We start from the raw sequence: 19,907 nt of genomic DNA, 5'->3' as shown, positions 1-19,907 counted from the left end.
AAAATTCGAAAAAACATATCTTGTATCTTGTATCCTTCTGTAAAAAGTATAACCTAATCGCAAAGAGCCAATCTGGTTTATCCACCCAAAATGCTACTCTTTCTCTGGTCAATCATGTTTTATCTAAATTTGAAAATGGCGAAAAATCGATCAGTATTCTATTTGATTTGTCACGCGCATTTGATACCATCAACCATCGACTTCTCCTCGATAAACTTTATGATACTGGAATTCGCGGCCAAAGTCTAAAATGGATTAAAACTTATCTGACTGGCAGATCACAATCTGTTAAGGTTAGGCTCAAATCTGGAATATATCATTCTGAAAATCGTAACATATCAACAGATGTTCCCCGAGGTAGTGTCCTGGGTCCTACTCTCTTTCTCTTATTCGTCAATGACATCTCTAATATTAATCAACAACGTTGTACTGTACAGTTTGCTGATGATACGTCCTTCTTATTGAGTTCTTCTTCTTGTGAAGGGTTATCTGACCAGGCTGATATTGCAGTTGCTAATATGCTTAATTACTGCGCCAGAAACGGCCTCGTACTAAATAGCAATAAATCCAATACCATTGTTTTCTCGCTTAGAGAAATGGACTGCAGTATATTAGTTAGAGCCAATACTAAATCTATTGTGCAGAAAAAATCAGTCAAATTCTTAGGATTGAACATTGATTCCCAATTATCCTGGAATGATCATATTGACTCTATTTCTATTAAATTATCCAAGCATTGTTTCGTTTTTTGGAATCTCAGAAATTCTGTCCCCATAAATATTTTATTAAGCTACTAGTCTGCTACGGGAACAGCAGCAAATTGAATGATCTGTTGATTGCTCAAAAAAAGATACTAAGAACCATGTGTTTAAAAAAATATGGTGATTCTTGTAAGCAGTTATTTACTGAGTTACAAATTTTAACTGTGATATCCATGTATATTTTAAATTGTGTCACATCAAGAATCATTACCATGAGTTTCAGCAAAGGGATACTATCCGCATAGCTGCTGGTTATACTCTCAGGCAAAATTATAATCTGATAGTTCCTGTACACAAATTAACATCTGTATCAAACGGACCTCATAGTATGTCTATAAAAATATTTAATAAACTTCCAACATTCATTAAGAAAGTTACAAATCCCATTAATTTCAAAATCAGCTTTAAAAATATTCTCTACAAAAATGCCTTTTATTCACTTGATGAATATTCTGAAACTGATCTGGCTGCTTGACATCACGATTGTTCGCTTGTTACTATTCTACTGTTTTTACTATGTTTTTTTAAATTGTTTTTTATAACATTTTTTATGTATGTTCCATATTTTATCACTTGATATTTTTCAACTCCAATCTTAACTGTGTATATGACGATTTCCTTGCTTGTAAAAAGTCTCAGGAAAAATAAAGTATTGTATTATATTCTATTCAAGTATTAGGAAGATCTCTTTTTCCCAATTAACAAAATTATCAATTATCAATTTTTTCATATATTCAGATGTTATGGGATGTAATAAACGGATACTATTGAACCTAGCAGTCAAAGAATGAAAAAACAAATTTGATACGATTTATTCAACGATGTCTGATGCACATCAACAACAGATTCACTCAACACACAACATTGGTCCATTTAAAACATGTTTTATTATCGTTGCCTTCCTGATGATGAAACTAAAATAAGATTTATTTTCCATTAGAAAATCAATAAATGAATGACAAGGCATAAATACGCTTTACGAAGCCTGAAAGTTATTCATCGGACAGCAAGCCATGATGGTTAAACCTCTGAAGAAGTAAGTCACTTGCGCCAGCGAAACGTCAGGAAGGAATTCCAAAGATCCACGGCTTTCAAACTCGAAAAACAGTGACACTGACTGACTTGTCCTAATGAAAGGTTGAACTAGATCCACTTCAGTAGAATAAATCCAAAACGAGCACTTTTCCCAATCACCAGAAATGCAATACTCTTCTTGACGCGCGTTTCACCAACCAAGTTGGCCTCTTCAGGAGATGAACAAAATAAATTTCTAACTGAAACTCTCAATTTACATCTTACAGGAAACAGTTTCACTTTCTGATACACATAGATGATTTCAGGTAGAAATTTGCCGGAAGTTTTCTATTAAAGTTCCCGCAAATTTCAACAGAGTGCGATACAGACATAAAAAAGAATACAATAGGTTGTTAGGAATGGAACCTTTGTCACTTTCTCATGCCACATTTTACTATCTCCAGAATTTCGAAAGCATCCAAAAATCTAGTGTCGTGTATACCGATCTCAACAATTTCAAACAGTTTTCATTCACTGATAATAAATGAAAACTGAAAGTGAAAGTTTATCCTGTTAAATATAAACTGAGGGTTCTAAAGTTAGGAATTAGTTTTCTTCATCTCCTGAAGACGGCAATTTGGTTGGCGAAACGCGCGTCGGGAAGGGTATTGCATTAACGATGATTGGAAAAGTGCTTGTTTTGGATATAACTTGTCCTATTTTGGTGAAACTCATTAGAATGATCTAAGCGAATTGAAAAGGTGTCACAAGAAGGTATCTAAAAATGGTGCGTTATAATTTTCAAACTCTGCAATAATGCTGTTTTGGTATAGTTTGTTACATATTATCACCATTGTTATTGAATATTTTATTTTTGATGATTGCTATTCCACGGCTCAGGAAGAATTTCAAAAAAGGGTAACAAGTTGCTAATGGCAGTCAATATTATTGTAAATCATGCCCAAAAGAAACTAACACTGGCCACCACTGGTATCCATAAACCAATTGTGACGTATTTAAGAGCGCGCGAATGTTCTTTGGTTACTGCCGTTCTAGATGTAGCGAGAATAATGCTACCGGCTTCGATGGAATTCCGAGGAATGTTCCAGCGCCTTCGATTGCCAAATATAAACGCCATCCACTCACCCATCGAGACAGTCAAGTGGAAGTTACAGTGCGTGGAGCGATCTAGTGAGGCGATAGACATTCGAATAATAGTTGAAGTTTCAATTGAAGTGTTTGTTGTATTTAAAGTAGAGTTAAGTTAAGTTTGATTATTGTCCAGCTTAGTCAATTATTGGTCATTCCACGAGAGAAAACAGAACAATATATTGGGAGAACAGTGGTCGTGTTTTCTTTTTATTTTATGGAATAACATTTTTGGGGCGCCACTTTATATGATTTTGCTGAATTCAAGAAATGAAAAAATATGCATGGGTCAGAAAGTTATTTAATATATAGTTACTTCAGGCTAAAACATACATACATACATAAAACATACATATGATAGCAGTTAGTTTTTTTTATAAAAATTATATTAAGTTGATAATGTAACGAATGAATAATTCGACGCCGCTGCATCTGCAGTAGAATCTTATAATATAATCAATGTAAAAATTCATATAATTTTCATCATTGCTATATAAGAATGATATTTGAAACATTCGTTGCATATAAAATTCATTCGAAGTGAAATAAGATTTAAGGTTGGGCTCCAAAAAAATTAATAACTTCTGGAACGGCAATCAAATCCAGCGTGAGAAAAATCGAAAACTCCTCACCACGTAAGTCCTTCATTTCTGGATGTTGTAACCAACAAGTGTGGTGGTTAGGTTAGGTTAGGTCCAAAGTGAGTGAGTGATCGGCTTCGTAAAGAAGCCGATTAGTTTGTATGGTGAGTGGTCTTTCAGGTCAGATGGTAAGAATACGGCTCTGCCGAGCTCTAAAAATCTGATTTGGTCCCCAGCGGGGAAGGCACGAAGTATGTGCTCTGCTGTTTCATCATTTTCCAAACAGAGGCGACACACAATGTGTTCCGACTGTCCGAGTATCTGCATATGATGATTCAAATGACAGTGACCTGTAAGAAGGCCTGTAAGAAGGCCTAAACATCGTAGTTCATCCCTACTGTAGTCCAACAACTGTTTGGTATCAAGCTTCGAAGGGTGAATAAACGCCTTGAATTGAGCTAATCCTGAAATATTCTGCCAGAAGTCCATAAATCTTCTTGTCATCCAGGTGTTTAATCTTTGTTTGGTAAAGCCTAAAGCGATGCCAATGACAGGTTCTGGTCCGATGAAGCTGCTTGCACCACCCTCTTTTGCAAGAGAGTCAGCAGCCTCATTGCCTTCCAGGCCAGTAAGGCCAGGATTCCAGACCAGAGACAATCTGTTAAGTCTTCCTATCGATGAGAGTCGTTTTTGGCAATTTGCTACCAATTTAGACGTTGCTCGGTAGGAGCCAAGAGCTTCCAAGGCCATTTGACTGTCCGAGAATATTTTTATTGACTTGTATATGAGGTTGGATTCTTCCAATCTCTCTGCACACAATTCAATAGCGTAAATTTTCGCTTGAACTACAGTCGCATAGGTTCCTAGGCAGGTTGATATCTCTGTCCTGGGTCTGAGACTGAAAACACCTGCATCTGGTGCAGAAAAGTGAATTGAAACTTTCTGTTTTTACCACTTTTATTTGTAACTAACGTTACTGCAGCAATTAAATGCTGCAGTAACGTTAGTTACGAATAAAAGTGTTAAAAAACCATAGGAAGTTTAAATTCTCTTTTCTTCATTATGATTTTCTACCACGTAGTAACGGCTACATCCATCAATTTATGTTCTGAATAGATTTTTTCTATCTAGATATCCCGAAAGTTTCTCTAGAAAATTCATTTCGTCGTTTAGTTTCAGCCTACACCAACCATAAATGAAAGTTAAGCCAAGATTATGAAAAAAAAATTAATTGTTGATGTTTACTAGATTGGAACCCTGAAATTGTCTACATGCATTTTATAATTTCCACAAATAAATGATACATCTCCCAACAATTGTTCTGTCTCAGGAAATCGAGAAGAAATATAATAATTTGAACTACATCAATTTTAATTACGAACGATAAAGACTACCTACGATTTAAAAAATATTTGTGAAATTGTTTTGAATAAACTTTTGAATTGCGTCATTCAAATATGTTGCAAGTTGAACTATGAATGGTTGATAGGCAGCAAATAATATTCAAAATGAAGAATACACTCAAAGGCAAATGTACAGGTACTATTGACTCGAGCAAAACCAGTTTGAATGAATTGAACAAACTTGAAGAAGCTCATCCACCGAATGAACAACAAAAGAATTGTGGGTAACTGCCCAAAGTGTTTTGACTCCATTTTAGTTTCTTAGAAATATATAAAATTGATAGTTGTCTCTGGTTGTGTATTGTTATGGAAATTATGTTTATTCAGTATACAGTGGTGTAGATAGTATGGAAAGCACCCGGTGAGGACATTGTTCTGTATCGCGTCCAAGAATAGAAATTTTGAAGCAATAGAAATTCGATAATCGACAATCATGTTTTTAATTTAAAACAGAAACAACTCTTCTTCCATAATACTTAAAAGACGAAACAATAGATAATCTTACCAAGTAATATTTTTGTGAATCGTTGAGACTCCGATTCTTTCTGATTCTTTAAAAAAGAAAACTGAATTTGTTAATGAATTAATACATCGGCTAAATACAACATTTTTTATTCATTTTTCAAATGAAACTGACAGTATAACATCTAACTGTAGCTACCCACCTTATACTTCAAGACATTTCAAGGTGATTTAAAAGTCCGAGGGAGGCCCCAGAAGTACCAGGCCCAACGAAGAAAACACAAAAATTGTGGAAAAAATTTATTTATTTTTCAACATAAACTCCTTGCAAGTCTAACGGCGACGTTCGATAAATTCAATAAAGTTTTGAGGTTAAGAACTGTCTTGCTCCTCAAAATAGTCATTAATTGTCGACATCACTTCTTCATCATTGGAAAATCTTTGACCACTGAACCATTTTTTCATATTTGGGAACAGAAAATGATCCGAGAGGGCTAAATCTGGCGAATAGGGTGCACGAGGTAACAATTCAATCCAATTCGTTAATTTTGGTCTGCGATAATGGATTTATGAGCAGGTTATCGCATCCTGGAGAGTTCTTGCCCTACTCTGCAGCTACTCTGCATTTGTTTTGTTGCTCATTTTGGCTAGTACTCCGGAGACATCTAGGAATATCGCTCCAGTATAGTATCCTTTGCCGAGGTTGAAACTTTCTGTCGCATAGTCTACTACTCTCAGAACTTGTAGCTGTGTCGAGTGTTCGAATCTGAAACTGAACTGTTCATCTGGTAAGATTCCCAGTTCGCTGGTTTGGTCCTCTAATCTTTTCAAGATGACTCGTTCTGCCACTTTGCTTATGGAAGAGGTTGAGTTTATTGACCTGATGTTATCCAGAAATATGTGGTTCTTCTTTGGCTTCGGGATGTGAATGACCGTTGCCTCCTTGAACGGGTACGGGAAATGTTGTAGTCTCAGTATACCGTTAATGATATTCATAATTGCCGCTATACCCTTTCTTGGTAGCGCTTTCAGTGCCCAGTTTGAAATTTGGTCGGAGCCTGGGGCTTTCCGAGTGGCTAGGTACCTTACGTTGTCTTTCACTTCCTCGAGAAATGTCAGTGCCAGGGTTTGCGCGTTGTCCCTTCGTTGCCGTCATATCCTTCGTACCGTCTCTTCGACCCGGTTTTAGATTTCTTCTACTTCGTCCGTGAACGGGACATCATTTTCTCTACACTGTTTTTCGAAATTCTTAGCAAATGCTTCCGCTTTCTCTTGCTCTTTGTAGACAAGTCCTTGCTCGCCGTGTCCCTTTTTACAACTTTCTGCATTCTTCATGCAGATTGGTCTTTGGTATTGAGTTCTTCCAGACGGGTTGTCCATTGTCGGTCTCGAATTGCACGCAGATCTTGTCGCAGGATTCTGCCGGCTCTGTGCATACTCCTTTTGTCCATTGAGGCGCGTATCCGTTGGTATCTTTTCTTTAGGCGTCTTCAGGCGATTCTGATGAGTTCCAGTACTTCTGGTGTAATGTGATCCTGTAGATTGAAGCGCGCGGCTGGGACTTCCAGCGCGCTTCTCTCCATAGATTGAATGATCGCCTGTTGCAGCTGTGTTGTGGCGTCCTCCAGTACAGTCCTCCAGATCAGTTCTTGTTTCAATGCGAGGGATGTCTCCTATCGCGTCGTAAATGGTGCGCTGGAATCTGATCCAGTCGATTATTCTCTTTTTTGGTTCGTAAGGTTCTCTTTCACCTATTCCTACTGTGAGTAGGATATGATTGTGGTCTGATGAACTTCGTCTATTAATTCCATCTCCAATGTTTTGCACTATGGCGACGCCGAGAATGTCTGGGATATGGTCTTCTCATGGGTAGTGCGTTGGGGCTTCTGGAGCAACTACCGCGGTATTCTCAAAGTCTTCTAACAGCCTGGCGAGTTCTCTTTCTCTTTGGTTTCCGGTCCTGCAGTTCCAGCCGCGTGACTTCGCATTGAAGTCGCCTATGATTACTGTTGGATGGTAGTGTGGGAACATTTCTGCTATATCGGCTCTCTGTACTATTCCCCGCGAAGACAGGTACACCGATGAGATCCTCAGCTGTTCGTGGCACTTCAATTTCACTCTGACCGCTACTGCCTCTCAGAGTTGTGATTCCGGCTTTCTGTCTTCGTGGTGCGTTAGGTCTGTCCTTACTAGAAGTGCCGCACCCCCTGGCCTGTCTGTCCCATATGTATTATATCCTGGGATACGGAAATCGGTGTTGTTTCTGAGCCATATCTCCTGGATTGCCATGACGTCGATGCTTATATCCATTAACTCGTTCTTCCTTTTTGTGGCGCCGTTGATGTTCCACGATCCGATTTTTAGATTTTCTTGAAACCGTGCTAGCATTAACGGTTTCCGGGTGCTGTCAATAATGCAGTAGTGCTCGGTCGTGAGTTTGCCTAATACGTTCAATAGGTCGTTGCTGACTTTTTTGCCTCCGGCTGTCTGCGCCTTCGGTGGTGTCCACTTTGCTTCCGGTTTAGGCCTTTGACTCCCCGATTGTCTGGGCCTGTTCCATACTGATTGTGCTGTCTTTGGTTTGGGAAACATTTTGCACCCCTTGTAGTTAGCTGATTGTGCTTCCAGGCAGTTGGCGCATTTCGCTGGCGTCTCTCTGTTTTTTGGCACTCTCTGGTGTCGCGGTTTTCTCCACACAGATGAAGTGCAGCCTTCGATGCGCTATTTATAGGCACGCGTGGTTCCAGCCGGTACAGCCGCAACCGCTATGTCCCTGCAGTTTGAATCCCTAATATTTTCGAAATCATTCGTTTAAATTACATGCTGTAAAAGTTCATATTGATCTATTTAAATGCACAATGTGTTTAAGGTACTCAATTGGATAAAGATTAATGCTGTATTGTTTAAATTTGCTTCGTAAATAGGCCATTATTTCTCGAGGATGAAAAATGGTTATTGTGGATTATTCATAAGATACATATAACAGCGTTTGCAAAATAAGCGCAAAAAATGTTTTTATTTACGACATTACATTAGAAACCTCAAAAATTATCAGTGTTTCTCTACTATATTATGTATGTTATATACATATAACCTTCCTCTTAAATCACTCTATCTAATAAAAAACCCACATCAAAATCTGTTGCGTAGTATTAAAGATCCAAGCATACATAGGAACAGACAGCGGGAAGCGACTTTGTTTTATACATTTATATTGTGTACTGAAGATGCAAAATTCATTGAAACATTTTTTATTCAGCCCTCATTGGAAAAGCATGTACATATTTGGATTGTAATAACGGTCCCGTTGGGATAAGAGTACGTAGGTAACGTATTCTCTGATTCTACCGTTTAGAGAATATTAATACCATTGTGATCACATTGCGAGTTAGTCAAGTTATGTTTTTTCTCAAATCAGCAGACTTTCTATCGAAAATAATTTGCTGGAGAACCAGAGGTCTACATTATTGCATCTATAGATTAAGGTTCTTCTTGCCAATTGCCAGCTAGTGTTCTTTGAATTGTAGTAGCATTTTTCTTATGGCATCTAGTCATTCGAAGTGAAATTCCAAAAAAGGATCTATGGATTATTTGTACACTCTATTGTGGGATACTTGATCAAAAACAAATTGTGCAACCTTTTACATTTTAGAACAATTTACCATTGTTCAATAATTTACAAAAAAAACTGATTATAACATGAAGCCAATTAATGAAAGAAAATCTACTCGCCGCGTCTGTTTGTCTGACTGTGAAAAACTAAAAAACTACACCGAACGAGTTTTCATGCCGTTTTCACCAGTGTGTATAATTCAATAATTTTTCTGTATGAATATGTTGAAGATGTCAGGAAAAATAATGCTAATTGGGACCTTTCACCGAACACGCTGTCTGATCACTTTGATACACAGTGCATTTCTTTAATGTGCCCCCTTTTATATTTTGAAAAAGTCAACTCAAAAAATTGAAATTTGGGATAATGAGATTAATGCATGAAAACTTTATTTTGAAGTGAAAAATAGAAAGGGGGATCTTGTGACACATCCTTTTAAAGCTCCTGACAAATGTTTTATAACCCTAGAATATAATGTCGAAATCTTCAACCACTACAAAATGGCGGAACTTTTAATAATTACCTGAATACATTGATATTTAACTACATAATATGAGGTAATAAGCTTGAGGTCGAAATGGCTGCCTTGAACTTTTTGACATATGAACAGCCTATCCGTCATTTCACACCGAACATTTTTGAACACAGTAACGTCAATATCTCTACAAATATTTGTTATTCTCTACCGTTTATCCAATATTGAAGGAGGTTCAGTTTCATACACCTTTTACTTCAAATAGCCCCATAAAAAAAGTCCAAAGGTGTAAAATCTGGTAAGCGGGCTGGCCATTCTGTAGGACCTCGACGGCCTATCCAACGACCGGGAAAAGTAATATCCAAATAGTTTCTTACTTGTCTGGGATAATGTGGTGGTACTCCATCTTGTTGGAATACAATATCCATATCGCATTCATTAGAATTCGCTTCGACGATTTCAGTGATGAGAGGGTCAACAGTAGTTTCCAGCATATTCAACTACAGTTCCCCTGTTAAATTTTGATCAATAAATGAAGGTCCCACAATATGGTTTTTCAATATTCCTGCCCAAACGTTAATTTTTTCTGGATATTGGGTATGAGTTTCCCGGAAAACGTGAGGGTTGATGTCACTCCAATTTTTTATAAACAAAAAGTAACTTAACAAACCTTATCGGGTTGTTGGAATTGCCATATGGCAGATAAAAAGGAATATTTCTAGAAATATTGATATTAATGTGTTTGTCTTCAGGAAATTATTAAATGTTCCGCCATTTTGTAGTAGGTGAAGATATTGATTTCATATTCTAGGGTTATGAAGCATTTGTCAGTAGCTTCAAAAAGATATGTCACAAGACCCACCCTTACCATTTAATTTTTTTCCCAGATGGCGCCCAGTCTCCATCTTGGAAGTTTCATCTGTCAATTTCACTTCAAAATAAAGTATTCTTGTATCAATTTCATTATCCTGAATTTCAATTTTTTTAGTTGACCCGTTCAAAAAATAAAAGGAGTGGGGACATTAAAGGAATACACTGTATAACAAAACAATGTATGGTGGAATTGTTGCTATTTCTATTTCTACACGATAGCATACCTACCCATTCGAAGACAGGGCAGTAACTTAATTAATGAAATGAATCACATATTCTTGAATTAATTTTCACAGTCTTGTTGTGTTGTCATTTTTTGATTAGGGCTTGAATTCCGCCTTTTGAAGAATTCTCTCTCTTTGTCTCCGTAAAAAAAGCATGTTCGTGTATTTTAGTACGTTCATTGAATGTATACTATTAATATAACTCTTTTTTCCAGAATGATAAATAAAATTTCAATAAGTAGATAATACTGATAGTTAGCAAAATCAAAATTCCTCCAATCACGTAATTAGAATTATTTGAAAATACTCCATTTATTGTATTTTCAAAATCTAGTCAACAAACTTGATGCACGTTGTATTTATTTATTGAGAAAAGTAGGTAATCAATAAAATAACTGGAACGCCACTGATAATCATGACTTCCTAGAGTAAGACTGCAAATCGCATATACTATGAATATAAATTTGCTTTGTCCTCAGAATATATACTGGAAACACCGAAATGAATATTTTTTCTTCTATATCTTATTCGATTAGAAGAAACGTAGTTGGCGTACTAGGAATGCTCTCAGCAATATTTTAATTGATAAACTTATTTATATCTTATTTTGTATCACCAAGTAGTTGACACATAATCATGCTGTACTTCCCGAGACTTTATCTCAAACAATAATATGTGTGAATTCCAAGTTTCTACAAAATTAGTGTTCTTGTGACATTTGAAACCCTTCAAATGGAAAACCCCTTGAAATATTAACCAATAAAGATGTCCCTTCCTTAATACAGTATGTCTCGTTAAATTGGAACCATATGGAAAACTTTTTCAGGAAAAAAATTCTTCATGAAAAGTTTTGCTGGGAGTGAAAGTTCAACTGTTGGTTATGAATTTTTTTTCAGATATATGTGAGGTTTGTCAATACCTACACGATAATTTTACTGAAGAATAAATTAGATACCTTTATTTTTCACAATATCGAAAATTGTTTTTGGAAAAAGTTGATCAGATTCAAAATATGCAAAAAGATCGATACATTCTTTTTATTTCCCAAAATTAATATCTATAATAACAATAACAATAATAATATAATTATTAAACAGGTAAAACAGCATTAGAAACGGGCAGGTTATCTCAGGAGATATTCATTTTTGGAATTAACAAAATCAAACTTATTTTTTGAAGTTAAATTCGCTCTACCAGCTCGTATTTTATTTCATCAAATCGTGACTCTGGTCGTGAAAGCCCATGTTCTTATATAATATATAACACAATTCCATTTAAATTGAAAGAGGTATATTTTACTTTCTACTTCTCCATCTGCATACAAAGAATGTGGTAATCTTCAAAAGAGAGGATAAAAAAAAATTCAAAAAGAAATCTTTACAAAGATAATAATAATAATATTTATTTTCCATTAGACACAGATAACATGTATTGGAATCGTCAAAGTACACATAAAGCCATGACAGATAATTCACAGTGTGAGCAACACCGTTGTTATTAAAACAACAACAAAATTAAAATAAAATACAGCACAGGTACACTTATATACAGGCTGATTCACGGTGGATGGCACATTAGACGTTTCTGGTGAACCAGACAACGGATCACTTTGAAAATTTAATGGAGGGCATATTCGGACATTCTCTAGCCAACTAAAATATTTTCGACAATGCGGTGTTGCCGCTTCTATTAGAAAGCAGTAGCAACTTTGATTTTTCAAATGGAACACTCTGTATATAATATTATTTTTGGAATCTCCAACAATTGTCCGACAACTTTTCTTGATATTTCCCTATACCTATCTGTTACCGTTTTCGAAATAAAAATTAATTTCAATTTTTTTCTTCGAAAATCATGACTTCTAAAAATGCCGATATCTTTTAGTTGAGAAGTACTATGATATCGAAATTTGGTTTGGAGTTAGGTGATACTTGGACACTTCCCACACGTCAGCCTAATCTCCGTTACTTCAATACAGGGTGGTAAAAAAATACAGTGTTTTCGTTTGCTTGAAAAAGTTGCTGAAATTTGATTATTTTAAATGGAACACCCTGTATATTATTGAAAATTCAGAAAGCTGCTGAAATTTGCTTTCTTTCTATGTGTATCATACCTATACCTAACTAGTCAAGTTTCGGACTTATGAACATTTATTTGTGAAAATGTCCCTTCAGAATGGTATTTCCATTCGGTATTTGGTAAGCAGGCCATGATTACTATTTGACAGTAGCGTTGTGACATTCTCCTAATAATATCGACATTTTCGTCACTTCAGAAGTTGCAAATACCTTCAAAACGATGGAACAAAACTATTCAAACGAAGTTCTTATGAATTTGTTTATTATTTTTGGACAGTGTGACAAAATTATCAGCAGAACATGTAGAAAGTTCAATGAAATGTATCCGAATCTACCGCCAATGAACCTCAAGAAATTTATACGAATTCAGAACAATTTCAATATGTTTGGATAAACTTTAAAAAAGCACCAAGAAACTTGAAATTGGAAATATTGATATAAATAATTATAAAAAAGTAAAACAATCATGTGGAATATTTCAAAATATGTTCGAATCGCTGGCCGTTCACTTCCAAGCACTTTGAAATGCGGGTGTTGACTGCTTTCGTGGTGGCAGATCTGATTTCATTGGGATCCAAATCTTCAAATATTTGGGCAATCCTTTCTAACAATTTATCTCTCGAACGCACGGGTATTTTGTAAACTTTTTCTTTAAACATTCCCCACAAATAAAAATCTAATGGATTAAGATCGGGTGATCTCGCTGGCCAATTCCATGGTCCCAAGCGCCTCATCCACCGATCGTCAAATAGTCTATCCAGTTCTGCGCTCACTTCTCTTGTGCAATGTGCAGGAGCTCCGTCTAGTTGGTACCAACAGTTTCAATAATCTTCGAGTGGCAGATTATCCACGAAACTGTCTACAGTATTCTCCAAAATATTCAGGTAGCTTCTGGATGTTAATGACTCCTCGTATATCACGTACCTCAATTTGTTGTCCATGCAACATGCAGAAAACATTAAAACAAAATTTTTCTTGAAATCCGGCTTCTTTTGTGACGTGAGGATTTTCACTGGACCAATAATGACTATTGAAAATCCCTTCTCTCGAAAATTTCGATTCATCAGTCCAAATAATTTTATTTAAAAAAAGTGGATCTTCTTGAATGCGTGTCAACAACATTTCACAAAATTCTACTCTCTGTTCAGGATCTTGAGGCTTCATTGCTTGAATTTTGGTGAATTTATAATCATGCATTTTATGTCTTCGCAAGACTCTTTGAACCGATGAATATTTCATACCCAAATCTTCTTCAGTACTTCTTATCGATGACTCGGGAAATGCGTGAAAATATGCTAAGACATTAATCTGGTTGTCTTCGAAAGTTACGGGTCGAGGCAAGTTTCTTGGTGCTTTTAAAGTTGATCCAAATGCATTGAAATTGTTATGAATTCGTATAAATTTCTTGAGGTTCATTGGCGGTAGATTCGGAAACATTTCATTGAACTTTCTACATGTTCTGCTGATAATTTTGTCACACTGTCCAAAAATAATAAACAAATTTATAAGAACTTCGTTTGAATAGTTTTGTTCCATCGTTTTGAAGGTATTTGCAACTTCTGAAGTGACGAAAATGTCGATATTATTAGGAGAATGTCACAACGCTACTGTCAAATAGTAATCATGGCCTGCTTACCAAATACCGAATGGAAATACCATTCTGAAGGGACATTTTCACAAATAAATGTTCATAAGTCCGAAACTTGACTAGTTAGGTATAGGTATGATATACATAGAAAGAAAGCAAATTTCAGCAGCTTTCCGAATTTTCAATAATATATAGGGTGTTCCATTTAAAATAATCAAATTTCAGCAACTTTTTCAAGCAAACGAAAACACTGTATTTTTTTACCACCCTGTATTGAAGTAACGGAGATTAGGCTGACGTGTGGGAAGTGTCCAAGTATCACCTAACTCCAAACCAAATTTCGATATCATAGTACTTCTTAACTAAAAGATATCGGCATTTTTAGAAGTCATGATTTTCGAAGAAAAAAATTGAAATTAATTTTTATTTCGAAAACGGTAACAGATAGGTATAGGAAAATATCAAGAAAAGTTGTCGGGCAATTGTTGGAGATTCCAAAAATAATATTATATACAGAGTGTTCCATTTGAAAAATCAAAGTTGCAACTGCTTTCTAATAGAAGCGGCAACACCGCATTATCGAAAATATTTTAGTTGGCTAGAGAATGTCCGAATATGCCCTCCATTCAATTTTCAAAGTGATCCGTTGTCTGGTTCACCAGAAACGTCTAATGTGACATCCACCGTGAATCAGCCTGTATTGCGAATCGTAAAATTCTTGCAAATTATAAAAACATTCAAATAATTCTTCAACAAGTTACTGAATTTATTGAGGTTTGTTATATCTTTTAGACACCTAGGTAGCTTATTGAAAATAGTAAGACCTACCACTGATGGACAATTTAGTGTTGTTTTATATTGACGAAATAGAACATGGAGTGTTCACATTATGAATACTTCCATTTGAAGGAAATCTGTTCGTGTTTTTAAAAAATAGATTGACAGTTCAAAAATGTACATACAAGATAGGATTAAAATTCTAAATTTTCGAAATATATCCCTAGAAGAAAATGTACTAGAAACTCCTGCTACTATACGAATATTTCTTTTCTGTACAATATGGCCTATGTATATGGGGTAACTGTACACTGAAGCCAGTGTACAGTTACCCCATATACATAGGCCATATCGCAACCTTGACGCAACTTGCGCGTGATATAAAGATAATGGTTGTTCTGTCTAAATGCTTCTGAGGTTTCTGAAAAGGTAACGCAATGAAATCAATTTGTTCATTACGAGGGTGCAGTGTTTTTTCCAAGTCAGACATGCATCCATGGTTATCCCCAGAAATGCTGTATCATCTGAACTGTTGAGTGATTGATGATTTATTTGAATTTGTACTTTTTTGCACTGTCTTTGACGATTGTGGAATCTCACCAACTGAGTTTTTTCAGCATTGAGGTACAATGAATTGTTTCCGCACCAATTCACAACTGACTTCAGAGTACTTTCACACTTCTCAAACAGAAGATGATCCACATAACTGGACACCATCAAGGATGTGTCATCAGCGTACATCGTTATGAATGAATCTGTGATGAAGTTATCTATTTCATTTATAAAGAAGGAATAATATCGGACCTATCACAGATCCTTGTGGTACACCCATCGTGACGTCCAAGCGCTCAGAATCAAAGGTAGTATTAGTAGACTCACTATGATATTTCAAGCTAACAAACTGCTGTCTATTCTTCAGAAACGATAAAGTCCAGTCATAGGCAACACCTCGTATGCCATACGAATAAAGCTTTGACTTTCAGACACAAACTGGAAGAAACAACCTTCTCGAAACAACAACGTCCATATAAAAATTGAATTAAAAAGAGAAAAAATACTATCGAAACAACTACTTTTACATGAGCATTGAATTATACAAAAAACACTTTTTCCTATTAGGTTTGTACTCCAAATTTTCAAAATGGAATTGAATTAGATATCATTAACAGAATTGCTACACAATAAGTGCTAAGGTTAAGTGGAAGAACAGTTCAGCAGTTATTTGCATAGCTGCAAAAATTGAACTTCGCCTTTTACTATAACTTTTTATTTGTAGTTAGAACTTAATACTGTGATTTTTTTGTGGTTGTAGTAATAAAGACGTTTATTATTATTATCATTATTATATAGTATACGAAAGGGGTAAATTTTCATTTACATGGCAACCTCTCAATCTCAAAGGCGGACATCCGATGTTTCGGAATAAGATATTTGACTTATTACCTCTTCAGCACCAATCTTGATAACATTACAAGATTAAGCACTAAGCACTCAATTTATCATAAAATTAAAATTTTATGCCACGAATGAGTTGAATCTACTCATGTCATCGATAACAGTTTTATTGCAATAATATTTCTGAGAAATTAGTATCAACTATTATGGAATTGCACCAAAGTCCCTACCACATCCTTTTCGAGGCCGGACAAACCAGGGAAAATGTATCATTGGGGTTCTTTGTTGTGATAAAACATCTAAATCAGAATGCGGTACTGTTTCATTGCTAAGAGTACATCGATTATTATTGAGAATGCGGTATCATTTCACTGAAACGAAAAAATCGATTACTAAGGGTAACTACCCCTATAGGGAATGTTTCATCAGGATTTTCACATATATTGAAATTAGATCGCGGTACAATTTCTTTGAAAGGATTAAATCGATTATTCAGAGTAACTACCCCCAATCCCCTCCCCAAAGCCTCTCTTCAATCGATTTTTTTTTGGGAAAAGTTTTTTTTTTAATCCCGTGTTCATATAAAAGTTTATTCAACTTTTGTGCACGAGCTGGGTCCATTATTTGCGGTTTTCGTTTACTAATGGATGGATTTATTTTTAAAAAGTGTCTCAACCAATCTACACCGGCAATCCTTTTGGACTAATTGAAATTATTTTTGGTATCATATCTTCCGCAAAATTAGAAAGCTTGTTTTCTAATGAATTTAGGTGTTAGTGGAATCCCAATACTTGCAAATCTTTTTATCCGCGAAGCTAAATCTTGTTAATTCGTTAAAATAGGCTTTCTCCCCATACGTTTGATTTCTTGACCTGTTTTTGAATGATCTCTTAAAGTTCTTCGCGGAATATTATACTTTGCTGCTGCTGATCGCTGAGTCAAATGACCTCTTTGCACAGCTGTAATGGCAGCTTCCATAGTGTCTTCTCACCATGACTCTCCTCTTCTCTTACGTGTGGAATGAGATGGATTCAATTACCCGATCTGTAAAAGCAAATCATTATGATACACATAAATTTTCGCCTTGTATAAATGCGCCCACTTAAGGATAATAGCGCCCATACAGGCTATTAACGCCCAAACCTCACTTAACGGGGCGATATTACCCGAATAGTAGGTACCTTCTACCTAGATCTCATATTTTCACATGTAATTACAAACAAATCAATCAAATCGGCAATGGAATATGAAATAAAGGTATCTAAAATGGATGCTAATCACAAAATTGGAAATGTAAATTATAGAAAATAAACTAAAACTTACGAATTTGTCGGGGTATTTTTTATAATAACACCGAGCACTATCTGCATCCTTGAGGTGTTGTTCGCAACTGAGTATTTGGTGGCGTCGTGGCGTGAGCCGCGCCGCGTCGCGCCCGCGCGTTCCTAATGGTTTATTCTATGTGCGTGTAAAGTGTAAAATAACTCGTGCAGCATTATCTCCGATTTTTAGCATTCGGGCGTTATTACACATTGGGCGTTAAATGCCATACCTACCTTAGTTGATTTTTTGAAATTGATTGCTGCCTCCTTTCTTTGGAAGATTCCCACATTTTTTGTATAAAAATGTATCAGGATTTTTTGCGGGTAAAACAATATCAATAACAATATAAGAATCTGCTATAAAATATTAAAATATTTGATGGATCTGGCCGATGCTTGATGAAAATCCATAGCTTATGCAAGTAACACTTCATTGTGAGTTTTCCACCAAACAGTTCACAAAACTGCAACACGTGTTTCACTATACCATAGTGAATACATACAAGCGTTTTTATACAAACGCTTGTATGAAATAGAGATAGGATGCGAGGACTGTTACAAATGTACATCGGTCAGACTAAGCGAACTATTAAAACACGTTTCAAAGAACACGTGACATAAATCCGATTTTGGAAACCAGAAAAATCGAATGTCGCTCAAAACGCCTTGGAGAGTGGCCATATAATGAATGGAACTGTCTGAAATTGTTGAGATCGGTAGGTACATGACACCAGATTTTCGGATGCTTTCGAAAGTCTACAAATACCAATGTGTGGCATGAGAAATATGAACAATGACAAAGGTCCCATTTGAAACAGTTCATTGTTTATCCTTATATGAATCGCCCTGTTGAAGTAAGTGGGATCTTTCAATCCGCGAGTGTCTACCCGAATTTATTGATGGGTGCCTGAAAGTGGAAGTATACCCTATTAGATATAAATAATGGCCAGTTTTTGAGTCAGGAACTAGTGTACTTCATCTTCTGAAGACTCCAGCTTGGTAGTTAAAACATGCTTCGAAAAGAGAGTTGCAGTGCTGGCGTTTGGTAACAGTGCTTGTTTTTGATTCATTCTAAGCCAGAGGTTCCACTTTTTCCTTTCATTTCAGTCTTGAATGTTGATTCCGCCCTTGATGGTCGGTGTAATTTTTAGCGGGAATTTACGTTCATTACGGGGGATTTCCCGCAGATTATCGCCCGACGCAATATTGTTCTTGCCGTCAAAGTGCAAAAACAAACAAAAACCAGTTATGTAATTATTATGAGAGTGCTAATACTGATAAGATCATCATGAAAAATGGGAAATGAAACTTTCTATGTTTTTATACCACTTGTATTTGTAACTAAAGTTACTGCAGTTTCGTCCTATAAAGACATTCTCAGACGAATATAATAACATGTTCTTATAACGAATCTGCAGTAACGTTAGTTACAAATACAAGTGGTATAAAAACATAGAAAGTTTCATTTCCCATTTTTCATGATGATCTTATCAGTATTAGCACTGACCAAAATTACTCAAAACCTTTGTTATTCTGATATATGAGCTTTATTTATGTAAAGTTTCATCTAAATCCGTTCAGTCGTTTAGGCGTGAAAGTACCACAAACCTACATACATACATATACATTTATCCATCCTGATAAACTTTCTCATTTATAATATTAGTATAAATGTGTAAATTGTTAAACTTGTTACAAGGTATTGATATTAAAATGAGACAAGAGGGACAAAATAGTATATTGATTACCTCATCGATAATCGATGAATACGTTCTTTGTTTATTTTCAGGAAACTATCATATTCATATTTTACACTTTCTGCTAGACCGAGAAAAACAAAATAAATGTGCAAAATAATGTGCAAATGGAAATGAAACAGCTACAAATCCATTTACAAGCGAAAATGAAGGATTCTTAGCCGAAGAGGATTTATCTGCAGAAAGTAGAAACTCGCAAAATCAGGAAAAATAACAGTGATCAAAATGGGCAAGATCTTGACTAGCAGCGACCTTCTGATCCTCCTAAGAACGATATAACTGTACAGCAAGAGAACGGTAATATTGAGACGGAAAATATTGCGTTTGTGTTTGAGAAATATGTTGACATTGCCTTATAGCCAGTGTTGCTAATTAATGATTTTATTAATCACATCCTCTCTCGTAAAATGACTGACTTTTAGAATAAGATCCGGA

General features: G+C 35.7%; 1 protein-coding gene across 1 annotated transcript in view; it reads left to right on the top strand.

Moving 5' to 3' along the window:
• The window catches only part of LOC111509729 (uncharacterized), a 44,891-nt gene that overhangs the window by 5,570 nt on the left and 19,414 nt on the right, over window positions 1-19,907 (top strand). Inside the window, exon 2 of the mRNA XM_074177205.1 lies at window positions 19,505-19,769. The gene's annotated coding sequence lies outside the window, so the exon portion shown is untranslated. The remainder of the gene's footprint in view (window positions 1-19,504; window positions 19,770-19,907) is intronic.

The sequence above is a fragment of the Leptinotarsa decemlineata genome, unplaced genomic scaffold (assembly GCF_025532065.1).
Source record: "Leptinotarsa decemlineata unplaced genomic scaffold, Ldec_3_MD MMD2_tig00002159_RagTag_RagTag, whole genome shotgun sequence".
In the NCBI taxonomy this organism is placed as follows: domain Eukaryota; kingdom Metazoa; phylum Arthropoda; class Insecta; order Coleoptera; family Chrysomelidae; genus Leptinotarsa; species Leptinotarsa decemlineata.
Note: the sequence above shows the minus strand (reverse complement) of the source record. Positions and strands in the feature narration are given on the sequence as shown.